The sequence below is a fragment of the Oncorhynchus mykiss genome, unplaced genomic scaffold, assembly GCF_013265735.2.
Source record: "Oncorhynchus mykiss isolate Arlee unplaced genomic scaffold, USDA_OmykA_1.1 un_scaffold_628, whole genome shotgun sequence".
Classification (NCBI taxonomy): Eukaryota; Metazoa; Chordata; class Actinopteri; order Salmoniformes; family Salmonidae; genus Oncorhynchus; species Oncorhynchus mykiss.
The window spans coordinates 1-14,391 of NW_023494075.1; the positions used below are offsets into that span (position 1 = coordinate 1).

The window sequence follows — 14,391 nt, forward strand, 5'->3', positions numbered from 1 at the left end:
TTGGATTTTCAAACTTTTTTTTAACAAATCAAAACTGAAAAAATTGGGCATTGCAAACTTTTTCAGCCCCTTACTTTCAGTGCAGCAAACTCTCTCCAGAAGTTCAGTGAGGGTCTCTGAATGATCCAATGTTGACCTAAATGACTAATGATGATAAATACAATCCACCTGTGTGTAATCAAGTCTCCGTATAAATGCACCTGCACTGTGATAGTCTCAGAGGTCCGTTAAAAGCGCAGAGAGCATCATGAAGAACAAGGAACACACCAGGCAGGTCCGAGATACTGTTGTGAAGAAGTTTAAAGCCGGATTTGGATACAAAAATATTTCCCAGCTTTAAACATCCCAAGGAGCACTGTGCAAGCGATAATATTGAAATGGAAGGAGTATCAGACCACTGCAATCTACCAACCTGGCCGTCCCTCTAAACTTTCAGCTCATACAAGGAGAAGACTGATCAGAGATGCAGCCAGGGGCCCATGATCACTCTGGATGAACTGCAGAGATCTACAGCTGAGGTGGGAGACTCTGTCCATAGGACAACAATCAGTCGTATATTGCACAAATCTGGCCTTTATGGAAGAGTGGCAAGAAGAAAGCCATTTCTGAAAGATATCCATAAAAAGTGTCGTTTAAAGTTTGCCACAAGCCACCTGGGAGACACACCAAACATGTGGAAGAAGGTGCTCTGGTCAGATGAAACCAAAATTGAACTTTTTGGCAACAATGCAAAACGTTATGTTTGGCGTAAAAGCAACACAGCTGAACACACCATCCCCACTGTCAAACATGGTGGTGGCAGCATCATGGTTTGGGCCTGCTTTTCTTCAGCAGGGACAGGGAAGATGGTTAAATTGATGGGAAGATGGATGGAGCCAAATACAGGACCATTCTGGAAGAAAACCTGATGGAGTCTGCAAAAGACCTGAGACTGGGATGGAGATTTGTCTTCCAACAAGACAATGATCCAAAACATAAAGCAAAATCTACAATGGAATGGTTCAAAAAAAAACATATCCAGGTGTTAGAATGGCCAAGTCAAAGTCCAGACCTGAATCCAATCGAGAATCTGTGGAAAGAACTGAAAACTGCTGTTCACAAATGCTCTCCATCCAACGTCACTGAGCTCGAGATGTTTTGCAAGGAGGAATGGGAAAAAATGTCAGTCTCTCGATGTGCAAAACTGATAGAGACATACCCCAAGCGACTTACAGCTGTAATCGCAGCAAAAGGTGGCGCTACAAAGTATTAACTTAAGGGGGCTGAATAATTTTGCACGCCCAATTTTTCAGTTTTTGATTTGTTAAAAAAGTTTGAAATATCCAATAAATGTCGTTCCACTTCATGATTGTGTCCCACTTGTTGTTGATTCTTCACAAAAACATACAGTTTTATATCTTTGTTTGAAGCCTGCAATGTGGCAAAAGGTTGCAAAGTTCAAGGGGGCCGAATACTTTCGCAAGGTACTGTAAGGGGTTAAAAAAATTATTGTGCACTAAAAATAGGGAACAGGGTGCCATTTAGGATTCAGATAACTGTCTCTAGGCACAGTTCTAGGATCAGCTTACCCTCTCCATATTCTAAGCTGTATCAGTAGGAGCGAAATCATATAACTGACCTTAGATCTAATTGTCCTACTCTATGTCACAGAGTCGTGAAGTATTTTGTATATTTGGCATGTTGGTACAGTTCAGTGGTGTCTAACATGAGGCCTGCTACTTGATAATGTGTCATTAAATGGTTTTTATCCAATGTAATTGGATTTAACATGAACATACAATTTAAACATGAACATGTCCATGTTGGGGAGATGACAATTCACTCAATAGCTGTACATTTACTGACGATGCTACTTGGGCAGTGAGATGATTCATGTTGTGTACCTCACCAAAAGTAGGCCAACTATCTATAATAGGGATGTAGAAGTCACTTTACCTGCACTAAGGGGCCATTTCTGAGAAGTCAGGAAGAATATGTTTAAAAAAACAACCACTGAAAAGCTGCATTGTTATGTTCTAACCCATTCACATGATGTTCTTGTTGGTGTAGCTACAATGACGAAATAACAGGGGGACTACCATAGACCATACTACCATACTACCATAGACCATACTACCATAGACCATACTACCATACTACCATACTACCATAGACCATACCACCATACTACCATACTACCATACTACCATACTACCATAGACCATACCACCATACTACCATACTACCATACTACCATAGACCATACCACCATACTACCATACTACTATACTACTATACTACCATACTACTATACTCCCATAGACCATACTACCATAGGCCATACTACCATAGGCCATACTACCATACTACCATAGACCATACTACCATAGACCATACTACCATACTACCATACTACCATAGACCATACCACCATACTACCATAGACCATACTACCATACTACCATAGACCATACCACCATACTACCATACTACCATACTACCATAGACCATACTACCATAGGCCATACTACCATAGGCCATACTACCATACTACCATAGACCATACTACCATACTACCATACTACCATAGACCATACCACCATACTACCATACTACCATACTACCATACTACCATAGACCATACCACCATACTACCATACTACCATACTACCATAGACCATACCACCATAGACCATACTACCATACTACCATATACCATACTACCATACTACCATAGACCATACTACCATACTACCATAGACCACACTACCATACTACCATAGACCATACTACCATAATACCATACCACCATAGACCATACTGCCATACTACCACAGGCCATACTACCATACTACTATAGACCAAACTACCATACTGCCATAGACCATACTACCATGCTGCCATGCTACCATAGACCCACTACCATACTACCATACTACCATAGACCATACTACCATAGACCATACTACCATAGACCATACTACCATACTACCATACTACCATACTACCACATACCATACTACCATACTACCATAGACCATACTGCTATACCACCATACTACCATAGACCATACTACCATAGGCCATACTACCATAGACCATACTACCATACTACCACATACCATACTACCATACTACCATAGAGCATACTGCTATACTACCATGCTACCATAGACCATACCACCATACTACCATAGACCATACTACCATAGGCCATACTACCATAGACCATACTACCATACTACCACATACCATACTACCATACTACCATAGACCATACTACCATACTACCATACTACCATAGACCATACTACCATACTACCATAGACCATACTACCATACCCATAGACCACACTACCATACTACCATAGACCATACTACCATAATACCATACCACCATAGACCATACTGCCATACTACCACAGGCCATACTACCATACTACTATAGACCAAACTACCATACTGCCATAGACCATACTACCATGCTGCCATGCTACCATAGACCACACTACCATACTACCATACTACTACATAGACCATACTACCATAGACCATACTACCATAGACCATACTACCATACTACCATACTACCATACTACCACATACCATACTACCATACTACCATAGACCATACTGCTATACCACCATACTACCATAGACCATACTACCATAGGCCATACTACCATAGACCATACTACCATACTACCACATACCATACTACCATACTACCATAGAGCATACTGCTATACTACCATGCTACCATAGACCATACCACCATACTACCATAGACCATACTACCATAGGCCATACTACCATAGACCATACTACCATACTACCACATACCATACTACCATACTACCATAGACCATACTACCATACTACCATACTACCATAGACCATACTACCATACTACCATAGACCATACTACCATACTACCATAGACCATAGACCACACTACCATACTACCATAGACCATATTACCATACTACCATACCACCATAGACCATACTGCCATACTACCATAGGCCATACTACCATACTACCACAGACCAAACTACCACTACCATACTACCATACTGCCATAGACCATACTACCATAGACCATACTACCATGCTGCCATGCTACCATAGACCACACTACCATACTACCATACTACCATAGACCATACTACCATAGACCATACTACCATACTACCATAGACCATACTGCCATACTACCATACTACCTAGATAGACCATACTACCATAGGCCATACTACCATAGACCATACTACCATACTACCATATACCATACTACCATACTACCATAGACCATACTACCATACTACCATAGACCACACTACCATACTACCATAGACCATACTACCATACTACCATACCACCATAGACCATACTGCCATACTACCATAGGCCATACTACCATACTACTATAGACCAACTACCATACTACCATACTGCCATAGACCATACTACCATGCTGCCATGCTACCATAGACCACACACTACCATACTACCATACTACCATAGACCATACTACCATAGACCATACTACCATAGACCATACTACCATAGACCATACTACCAAACTACCATACTACCACATACCATACTACCATACTACCATAGACCATACTGCTATACTACCATACTACCATAGACCATACCACCATACTACCATAGACCATACTACCATAGGCCATACTACCATAGACCATACTACCATACTACCACATACCATACTACCAGACTACCATAGACCATACTGCTATACTACCATACTACCATAGACCATACCACCATACTACCATAGACCATACTACCATAGGCCATACTACCATAGACCATACTACCATACTACCACATACCATACTACCATACTACCATAGACCATACTACCATACTACCATACTACCATAGACCATACCGCCATACTACCTACCATAGACCATAGAAGCACTACCATACTACCATAGACCATACTACCATACTACCATACTACCATAGACCATACATACTACCATAGGCCATACTACCATAGACCATACTACCATACTACCACATACCATACTACCATACTACCATAGACCATACTACCATACTACCATACTACCATAGACCATACTACCATACTACTATAGACCATAGACCACACTACCATACTACCATAGACCATATTACCATACTACCATACCACCATAGACCATACTGCCATACTACCATAGGCCATACTACCATACTACCACAGACCAAACTACCATACTACCATACTGCCATAGACCATACTACCATAGACCATACTACCATACTGCCATGCTACCATAGACCACACTACCATACTACCATACTACCATAGACCATACTACCATAGACCATATTACCATACTACCATAGACCATACTGCCATACTACCATACTACCATAGACCATACTACCATTGGCCATACTACCATAGACCATACTACCATACTACCATATACCATACTACCATACTACCATACTACCATAGACCACACTACCATACTACCATAGACCATACTACCACACTACCATACCACCATAGACCATACTGCCATACTACCATAGGCCATACTACCATACTACTATAGACCAAACTACCATACTACCATACTGCCATAGACCATACTACCATGCTGCCATGCTACCATAGACCACACTACCATACTACCATAGACCATACTACCATACTACCATAGACCATACTACCATAGACCATACTACCATAGACCATACTACCATACTACCATAGACCATACCGCATACTACCTAAGACCCTACTACCATAGGCCATACTACCATAGACCATACTACCATACTACCACATACCATACTACCATACTACCATAGACCATACTACCATACTAACATACTACCATAGACCATACTACCATACTACCATAGACCACACTGCCATACTACCATACACCACACTACCATACTACCATAGACCATACTACCATACTACTATACTACCATAGGCCATACTACCATACTACCACAGGCCATACTACCATACTACCATAGACCATAAAACATACTACCATACTACCATAGACCATACTACCACCGACCATACTACCATACTACCATAGACCATACTACTACCATACTACCACATACCATACTACCATACTACCATAGACCATACTACCATAGACCATACTGCCATACTACCATACTACCACATACCATACTACCATACTACCATAGACCATACTACCATAGACCATACTACCATATACCATACTACCATACTACCATACTACCATAGACCATACTACCATATTACATAGACCATACTACCATAGACCATACCACCATACTACTACCATAGACCATACTACCATACTACCATACTACCATAGACCATACTACCATACTACCATAGACCACACTGCCATACTACCATAGACCATACTGCCATACTACCATAGGCCATACTACCATACTACCATAGACCAAACTACCATACTACCATACTGCCATCGACCATACTACCATAGACCATACTACCATGCTGCCATTTTACCATAGACCACACTACCATACTACCATACTACCATAGACCATACTACCATACTACCATAGACCATACTACCACAGACCATACTACCATAGACCATACTACCATACTACCATACTACCATACTACCACATACCATACTACCATACTACCATACTACCACGTACCATACTACCATACTACCATAGACCATACTACCATAGACCATACTACCATACTACCATATACCATACTACCATACTACCATATACTACCATAGGCCATACTACCATCGACCATACTACCATACCACCATACTGCCATACTACCATACTACCGCATACCATACTACCATACTACCATAGACCATACTACCATAGACCATACTACCATACTACCATATACCATACTACCATACTACCATACTACCATAGACCATACTACCACAGACCATACTACCATACTACCATAGACCATACTACCATAGACCATACTACCATACTACCATATACCATACTACCATACTACCATACTACCATAGGCCATACTACCATACTACCACATACCATACTACCACAGACCATACTACCATACTACCATATACCATAGACCATACTACCATACTACCATAGACCATACTACCATACTACCATACTACCATACTACCATACTACCATAGACCATACTACCATACTACTATACTACCATAGGCCATACTACCATACTACCACAGGCCATACTACCATACTACCATAGACCATAAACCATACTACCATACTACCATAGACCATACTACCACCGACCATACTACCATACTACCATAGACCATACTACCATACTGCCACAGGCCATACTACCATACTACCATACTACCATAGACCATACTACCATACTACCACAGACCATACTACCATACTACCATACTACCATAGAACACATGATTTTCAAACATGTATCTCCTTGTCCATAAGACAACTGTATTATCCATCAAATATTATCAAATGAGATCCATCTATCGCTCTGCTCTCTCAACCAATCTCTCTCCAAACAGATGTTACCTCTAAGCACTGATCTAGGATCAAATGTCCCCACCCCAACACCAGTGTGTTGAGACATATGTGGATGTACTGTCATGTTTTTAAAATGGTATAAACTGCCTTAATTGTGTTGGACCACAGGAAGAGTAGCTGCTGCCTTGGCAGGAAGTAATTGGGATCCATAATAAATACAATTGCAAATACCAAGCATAACCTTTAGCTCGGATCTAGGATTTAGGGCCGTATTCATAACGCGTCTCAAAGTAGTGCTGATCTAGGATTTTTCCTGTTTTCCAGTTTTTCCTGTTAGATCATAATAAATAAGATTAGATGGACCGGGGGACCTGATCCTAGATCAGCACGCTTCATGAATATGGGAGTGAAACAGAAGCGGTAGAACCAAAGATGAATAAAACTGATGAGAAGGAATAAGGACTTCATGTATAGTGGAGGAAATGACAGTGTTCCATGAAAACACGTTCCTGATAACAACAGGTCCAAAATGATGTCCCATATTCATATTGTATTTTTTATTTGTTTTTAATCCCAGGCCCCCGTCCCCGCAGGAGGCATTTTGCCTTTTGGTAGGCCGTCATTGTAAATTAGAGTTTGTTCTTAACTGACTTGCCTAGTTAAATAAATGTAAATAAATAAATAAACTTACAAAAGTTTAAAAACTTCTCAGACAGACCTGTGCATCATGACAACACTTCACTCACCAACTACCATACATATCTCCGTACTCATGCAGTAGTTACATCTCTCTCTCTCTCTCTCTCTCTCTCTCTTCTCTCTCTCTCTCTCTCTCTCTCTCTCTCTCTCTCTTTGATGATGGGGGGTTTCTATTCTTCCCTGGCTGTGAGCTCAGCGGGTTTCTCTCTGTCACTCTAATCCCCCCTCTCTGGGCGCCAGCATATAAAAGGTCCGGGAGGGCCCTCTCCTCTCACACACTGACCGCCTGAGCCCACTCCTGTACCCACACACTGAGCAGAGGTAAGAGACGGGCACACAGAGATACAGAGAGATGGGGGATGAGGGAAAATGGGGGATGAGAGAGGGATAGATTAGGTATCTCAAACATCAAATTCAAATACAGGTCACTCTTAAATGGCATCATAGTAATAGATAGACAGAACACATAAATAACTTATTTTCCTTCATTGACGTGTTTCTAGTTCCACAGGGATTGTTTAATACATCTGTAGGTTCTTGTTATCTATAATATCTGGTTGACTCTTTTACATTGGAGATTCATTTACTTTTTAAGTGGCCATGCTTTACATGGGCAAAACAACAACAACAACAAACTGTTCATTTCTGTTCTTACTGACGTTTGGATCGTAAGGGAACTCGAGGAAACATTTCAAGTGGCCAGTAGGGGTCATGTGGTTAAACTTCATCCAAGATGGCTACTCATGTTTTTCTGTTCCGTTGATCAGTTACAGGCTTTGCTAAGGAGCTAAGGACTAAAGCAGGGGTACCGTCTACTGTCTAGAACACAGTACGTTTGGGAAAAAGTTGTAGACTTCAATGGGATAAAGTGGTAAATGAGCTGTGTCTGTTTAAACAGCATTAAACTTAGCAGCAGTGTGTTGAACCCTCGTACATTTCTTTACCTCCTTTAATTTCCTTCCCTCCGTCATCCCTCTGTTTTTGTTCCAGTCATCATGTCTGGAGATAAGTCGAAATCTGCTTCCCAGACCGACGGCAAGGCCGCCCAGGGAAGAGATCTGAGATGGGCATGAACGCCTACAAGGTAACACACCTGCATGCATATACACACACACACACACACACACACACACACACACACACACACACACACACACCACACACACACACATGCACGCATTCACACACATACACACACAAACACATTCATGCATACACACACACACACACACATACACACACACATTCACACACATACACACACAAACACATTCATGCACGCATTCACACACATACACACACAAACACATTCATGCATACACACACACGCACACACACACACACACACACACACATACACACACAAACACATTCATGCATACACACACGCACACACACACACACACACACACACACACACACACACACACACACACACACACACACATGTATATATACACACACACACATAATGTACGCATACAAAACCAGATGGCCACACATATATGTTATATAATTGTTGGTACTTTGACACTCGTACATAACTACTCACACACTGTTTCCACACAATGCCTGTAGTTGCCTGTGGTGGTAAGTCACAGTTGCCATAGCTATGTGTGTGTGGAGGCGTTCTAAGAGAATCACACAAGGACAGTGTCTGTGTCCAAAATGGCCCCCTATTTCCTATGTAGAGCACTACTTTTGACCAGAGCCCAAGTGCACTATATAGGGAATAGGGGACCATTTGCGATTCAAAAAGTGTTTGTTTTGTTACATTACACAGTTCAGCCTCAAAGAAAAAGATGTGAGAATTAAACTGTAATTTCTCTCTTTTTCCCAATCTCTTTTATCTTTCTCCTCTCTCTCTCTCTCTCTCTCTCTCTCGCACTCTCTCTTGCTCTTCCCTCCCTCCCTCCCTCCCTCCCTCCCTCCTCCCTCCCTCCCTCCCCTCCCTCCCTCCCTCCCTCCCTCCCTCTACCTCTTTCTCTCTCTCCCCCTCCCTCCCTCCCTCCCTCCCTCCCTCCCTCCCTCCCTCCCTCCCTCCCTCCATCTCAGATGTGCGTCTTCGACCAGGAGAACTTCCAGGGCCGCTGTATGGAGATCACCAATGAGTGCATGAACGTGTGTGACATGGGCATGGACAGGGTCCGCTCCCTGCGTGTCGACTGCGGGCCGTGAGTACCAGCCTGTCCCTCGACACACACACACACACACACCTCATTGTGTCACACACACACACACCTCAGCTTCACCAACACACACCTAATTCCCACATGCACTTGTAGTGAAATCTTTTCCTTACACTAACGTTACTATGACACACCCATACCTGTTTGTCAATCTAACACAAACTAACATTTATTCCTATCAAATGTTGCTGCAACCATGGTTCTCATGTGTTTCTGCCTCTCTCTCTCCCCCTCTCCTCCCCCGCCCTTACCCCTCCTCTTCCCCTCTCCCTCTCTCTCCCCCAATCTCCACCCCCACCCTTACACCTCCCCCTCTATCCTCTCCCTCCCTTACCCCTCTTCCCCTCTCCCTCTCTCACTCCCTCTCTCCCCCCCCCTCTCTCCCCTTTCTCCCTCTATTAGTTTTGTGGGTTATGAGCAGATGAACTTCTGTGGTGAGATGTTCATCCTGGAGAAGGGAGAGTACCCTCGCTGGGACTCCTGGAGCAACTGTCAGAAGAACGACTACCTGCTGTCCTTCAGGCCCGTCCGCATGGTATGTCACACACTCCTCCATTTGTCTCTCCCCATCACTCTGTCCTTCCATCTCTCCAGCACTACATCTCTGTCATTGGCCAGAATACATTTACATGCACGTATCTGATAGTCATGTATTTCTGCTGTTAGTAATCATCTCTCTTAACAGCCATCCATATTCATCTATTCATTAGTTATCCATCCATCCATCCATCTACTCATTCATTCATCCAACCATCCATTTATCCATCCATCCAACCATCCATCCATCCATCCATCCATCCATCCATCCATCCATCCATCTACTCATTCATCCATCCATCCATCCATATTCATTCATCTATTCATTCATTTATCCATCCATCCATATTAATCTATTCATTCATTTATCCATCCATCCATCCATCTACTCATTCATTCATCCATCCATCCATCTACTCATTCATCCATTCATCCATCCATCCATATTCATTCATCTATTCATTAATTAATTTATCCATCCATCCATCCATCTACTCATCCATCCATCCATCCATCTACTCATTCATTCATTCATCCATCCATCCATCCATTCATCCATCCATCCATCCATCCATCCATCCATCTACTCATTCATTCATCCATCCATCCATCCATCTACTCATTCATCCATTCATCCATCCATCCATATTCATTCATCTACTCATTCATTCATTCATCCATCCATCCATCCATCCATCCATCCATCCATCCATCCATCCATCCATCCATCCATCCATCCATCCATCCATCCATCCATCCATCCATCCATCCATCCATCCATTAATTTATCCAAATTGATCAGTTCGGCCTGTTATCTGTTAGTTATGTTATGTTAGTTTTTAACTCCACCTCTCTCTCTCCCCACCTCCCTCCCCTCTTTCCCCCTATCCCCTCTCTCTCAGGACCCTGAGAAGCACAAGATCTGCCTGTTCGAGGTTGGAGAGTTCAAGGGTCGTAAGATGGAGATCATGGATGATGATGTTCCCTCTCTGTTCTCCTACGGATTCACCGATAGGGTCGGCAGCATCATGGTCAGCTGCGGAAGGTGAGTGGTCCTCGCTGCGGCAACAGGACACACCCACATCGCAGACAAACATGCCATTGGTCTATAGGATGAGATAGAACAGGAAGTGGATGAGATAGTAATGTCATTATGACATAAACAACCAGGCATCACCAAACCTAGATACCTTAGATTGTTTGTAATCTATTGTACAAATGATTCATTCATTTCAAATGGCTGAGTCGTTCCACCGTTTCTATGTAAATAATAGAATTCAGAAACTGTTCCTAAAATAGTTTGGAATGACGAAAGTTTCCACAATAGTTTTAATTGTCAGAGGGATTCCATTTAGAAGATCATTTAATATATAGGCTCTCTGTTTCCCTCTGGCTTCCTGTGTCTACATACTTCAAATAGAATCTAGTCTGCCTCTCAAATGGCACCCTATTCCCTTCATATGCACTATGGGCCCTGGTCAAAAGTAGTGTACTAAATAGGGAATAGGGCACCATTTGGGACGTATCCCTGAAGATCTGTGATTCACTTTCCGAAAGGCAGCAGGACTGATGTCAGGATGTCTTTCCTGTTTTAAACAGCCTCTTCAGAATCAGAACAAAGGTTTTATATAGCACCGTTTGTTTGTGTGTGTTCGTTCATGTACATGTGTGTGTGTGTGTATCTGTGTGCATGTACATGTGTGTGTGTGTGTATCTGATGTGTTTGGCCCACAGTGAGTAGACAGGTTCCCCTCTGTTGAAACATCAAACGGACAGACCTGTGGCACAACAGGCAAAACGTGACAAACAGATCAATACCTCTATTTAACAAGACATCTCTCTCCCTCACAGCTCCCAGCTCCCCTGCCTGTTCCTCTGATGCTGTCGGCTTCTCATCTTTTCTCTCTGTCTCCATCAGTTCTCTCCCTGGGTTCTCACTTTCTTTTCTACTTTACTCTTTTTTGCTAATTTCTCTACCTCTGTGTCCCTCCTGCCCTCTCTCTCTATCTCACACTGTTGATTCTCTCTCTCCGTCTTTATTTCTCTGCCTCTGTTCATCTCTTCTTCATCCTCTCTCTTTCTCCCATCTATGTCCCTCTCTTCCCCCATTCCAGCCCTCATTCACTCAGCCCTTTCCAACTTCTCCTCTCTCTCTCCATCTATCTCTCTCCCTCCATCCCTCCATCCCTCCACTCATCCCCCTTCTCCTCTGCTGTTTTCTTCCAGCTGGGTGGGTTACCAGTTCCCTGGATACCGTGGTTCCCAGTACCTCCTGGAGAAGGGTGAGTACCGGCACTTCAACGAGTTTCGTGCCCGGCACCCCCAGTTCCAGTCTGTGAGGCGTATCCGCGACATGCAGTGGCACCAGCACGGCTGCTACACCTTGTCCAGCAAGTGAGGGTCCCAGAGGGCGAGAAAGAGAGTGAGCGGAGAGAGGCGGAGGAAGGGCACAGTAGAGGAGGAGGAGGAGGAGGGGGAAGGCTAAAAGGGACAGGAAGAAAGCACCCTATCTATAGGAAGATAGAAAGCTCCCTCCATCCCTCCATCCGACCCCTCACCCCCCCCCCGGTGATCCTCTCCGTGGTTAAATCTTTTTTTTTAGAGCGAGGGAGAGAGCGAGGGATGGAGGGAGGTACTTGTTTTTTTCCCCCTCTTGAGACGACGCCCACCTCTACCTGTTTGAGAGATGTAAGACTTGTGGCGTACAGCCGCCCTGATTGGACAGATACGTCAACACCACTAAACAACAATGGATTCTAAGACTATTGACGTAAATAAACAACGACAACAACTCACAGATCAACAAAGACCAGAGGTGGTGGGTTGATAGGTAGATAGCTAGATATTCTCTCTATTTTTCTCTCTCTCTCTCTCTCCCCGTCTCTGTTATTTTCAGACCCCTCCCTTCCCCTCTCTCTCTCTCTTTTTCCCCCTCGCATAATTTACTTTTCATCCAACCATCCTGTTTCTCTTCAAACGTAAATTCAGCCAAAACGAGACGACTAATGTGTCTCCTTTGACTCTGATCTATGGGGGTACGGATGTGTGTGTGGGTCTGTTGTCGTGGCTAGAAGAGGGAACGGTGTCTAGGGTTCTAGACTTCTAGGATTCAAGGAAATGTGCTGCGTACCTCTGCCACAGTCACTGTAAAAGCTTGTCCTCAGACCCTGCACCCTCTTCTATCCTAACCCAAATAAAGAGACTAAACTTGACCTGATTTCTCCTCGGATTCTTTTTAATCAAATTTTTATCTTGTGGTGGTGATTGTGTGACAGAGAGGAGATCCAGCAACTCTTAGAGGACAGTGGAAGTTAATAAGAAAGTTCTTAATTGTTAAAAGCAAAACCAACGTGTTTTGTGTCTTGGACTTCATCAGGTTTTAGACAGAACAAATAATGAGCCTTTTATACATTGATTGTGTGATATCATGGCAGCAATAGCAGTGGAGGGGTTATTT

General features: G+C 43.1%; 1 pseudogene; it reads left to right on the forward strand.

Moving 5' to 3' along the window:
* Nucleotides 1-9,188: 9,188 nt before the first annotated feature.
* LOC118960566 lies at nt 9,189-13,347 on the forward strand (annotated as a pseudogene).
* Nucleotides 13,348-14,391: the final 1,044 nt, after the last annotated feature.